Source organism: Marmota monax, unplaced genomic scaffold (assembly GCF_021218885.2).
Source record: "Marmota monax isolate L192 unplaced genomic scaffold, Marmota_monax_Labrador192_F-V1.1 WCK01_AAM20220418_F8-fsc00014, whole genome shotgun sequence".
Lineage (NCBI taxonomy): Eukaryota > Metazoa > Chordata > Mammalia > Rodentia > Sciuridae > Marmota > Marmota monax.
The window spans coordinates 9,319,114-9,322,067 of NW_026695222.1; positions in this window are offsets into that span (position 1 = coordinate 9,319,114).

Genomic DNA, 2,954 nt, shown 5'->3' on the forward strand with positions numbered 1-2,954 from the left:
TTGTTTCTATCTGTATCCCAGGAGAAAGAAAAGTTGTTATATGTGGCTGGGAGTGTAGTTCAGTGGTAGAGCACTGAATACCCCTATCACAACACAACCAAGGCACTGGTTCAATTCCCAGCACTGCAAAAAACATTTTTTTAAAAAAGAGAATTTTTGGTGTCTCCTAAAAATCATCTTATCCATTGGTCCATTTGTTCAATATATATTATATGCCTGGTATGGACTAAATGTTATATAATGCAGAAAACAAAAGATAACATTAAGGTCTCCTGGAAGTTACTGTATGGCAAGATTGCAATAAATCACCAAGTCGATCTTAAAGCAGAGATGGAAACTTTATTCACCAGTTAGCATGGGCCAAGGGGCAGACTGCAAGTCTACACCCTTTGATCCCCTCCCGGGAGTTTGAGTACCAAAATCATATTAATCATAAGTGGCTGTTGTTATGATTCAAAACCATAAACAAACGTCATGAGATCTAAAATCATAAGCAGAAGAGGGAGTAGGTCAAAATGTCCCTAGTTGAGTACAAGTTAAAGAACAGTTACTAACATTTAGGCAATCAATCTCTGATGGGGTACATTGTCTAAAAAAAAACTGGGAACCAAAGAGAGAACAATTTTACATTATATAAGAATTGCCATTTTGTATGGAGGGATTTGGGGCAAAGGGGAGGGTGGGGTGAGGAGGAGGCTTGGGGGCAGAAAAGATGGTGGAATTACCCTAGGTACATGTAGGACTGTGCACATGGTGCAACTCTACATTGCTACATCGTGTACAACCAGAGAAATGAAAAGTTATGCTGCAATTGTGTACAATGAATCAAAATGCATTCTGCTGTCATATATACCTAATTAAAATAAATTAATTAATTAATAAGAAATTTGAAAAATAATTGCCATTTTGTGTTGCCAAATATGCTATGCTAAGCAACAATTGATGGGTACAGAGGTGGGGCTTTCCCATGAGAGAAGCAGTTTTTACATGATGTGGAGTTTCAGGGTAAGATGGAGTCTGTTTGGTCATTACCCATATAGCCTGGCCCATAACATTATAACCTTTTATGGTTTGGATATAAAGTGTCTCCCAAACACTAATGTATTGAAGGCTTGGTCCCCAGTGCAGCAATATTCAGGGGTATGGGTTTTGGGAGTAACTGAATTATGAGGGCTCTGACATCATCAGTGGATAACTGAACAGACTATGGGGAGATAGTAAAAACTGTAGGCAGGTAGGGCATGGTTGGGCTTGCACTTAGGAACTACTTCCTATCCCTGGCCCCTCTCTCTCCCCCTCCCCACTTCCAGGCTGCCAAGGGCTAGACAGCTTTCTTCTGCCACACATTTCTGCCATGACGTTCTGCCTCACCTCAGACCCAAACCAATAGAGCCAGACAACCATGAACCAAAAGCTCTGAAACCTTGGGCCAAAAACATCTTTACTTTAAAAACTGTCAGGTATGGGGCTGGGGTTGTGGCTCAGTAGTAGAGCACTCATTAGCATGTGTGAAGCCCTGGGTTCGATCCTCAGCACCACATAAAAATAAATAAAATAAAGATATTGTGTCCAACTACAACTAAAAATTAATATAAAAAAATTGTCAGGGGCTGGGGCTGTGGCTCAGCGGCAGAGTGCTTGCCTCGAATGTATGAGGCACTGGGTTCAATCCTCAGCACCACATAAAAATAAATAAACAAAATAAAAACATTGTATCCATGCATAACTTAAAAAATTTAAAAAAATTATCAGGTATTTCCTTTAAAGATGTTAGAGATTTCAGCTGCATTCAACAAAAAGCTGATTAACACATAACCTGGCCCTCAGATGAGGACCAGAAGAGAGAAAACCCTCTTAAGGGGATGGTCAAGAGATTCAGGGGTCTCATGGTCTGAGTATGTTTGAATTGCTTCCCATGAGTTTGCCTGTAATGATACTGGGAGGTGATGGACCTTTAAAAGGTGAGACCTACTGGGAGGCCAATACTGGCCCCTCCCAGCTCTTTGGTTACCTATCTGGAGATAAGATCTCTCTCACAATTGTGGAGCCATCCACATGAGGACTTCATCAGAGCTGAGATTGTGTTGGCCAGCTTTTCATCACTGTGACTAAAATATCTGGCAAGAACAACTTGGAGGAGGAAAGATTTGGGATGATGGTTTCAGAGGATTCAGTTCATGACTGACCAGTGCGAAGACAGAAGCATAATAGAAAGGTATACTAGGGCTGGGGATGTGGCTCAAGCGGTAGCGCGCTCGCTTGGCATGCGTGCGGCCCGAGTTCGATCCTCAGCACCACATACAAACGAAGATGTTGTGTCCGCCGAAAACTAAAAAATAAAAAATATTTTTAAAAAAATTCTCTCTCTCTCTCTTTAAAAACAAAAAAAAAAAAAAAAAGAAGAAAGGTATAATAGGGCTGGAAATGTAGTTCAGCGGCAGAGTGCCTGCCTAGCAAGCACCAAGCTCTGGGTTTGATCCCCAGCACTGCCAAAAAAGAAAGAAAAGAAAAGAGAGAGGTGTGGCAGAGTAAAGCCGCTCAGCTCATGGCAGCCAGGAAGCTGAGAGGGAAAAGAGAGAACCCTTCCAGGGCAGATCCTCAGTGACTTATTTCCCCATCTAGATCCACCTTCCAATAGTTCTTCTAGCTATTAATGGATTAATCCACCAAATGATGAATGTGTCGGAACTTTCATGATTTGATCATTGCCTAAAAGATCCCACCTCTGAGCCTTGATGCACTGGGGATCATGCTTTCAACACATGAGCCTTTGGGGGACAGTCCAGGTCTGATTCATCTAATTCTACCACTTAGCATTATACCCTAACCCTTCAGAACTATGAGATAAATATTTTTGGTACCAGGGATTTAAACTCAGGGGTACTCAACCACTGAGCTACATTCCCAGGCCTATTTTGTATTTTATTTAGAGATGGTGTCTCACTGAGTTGCTT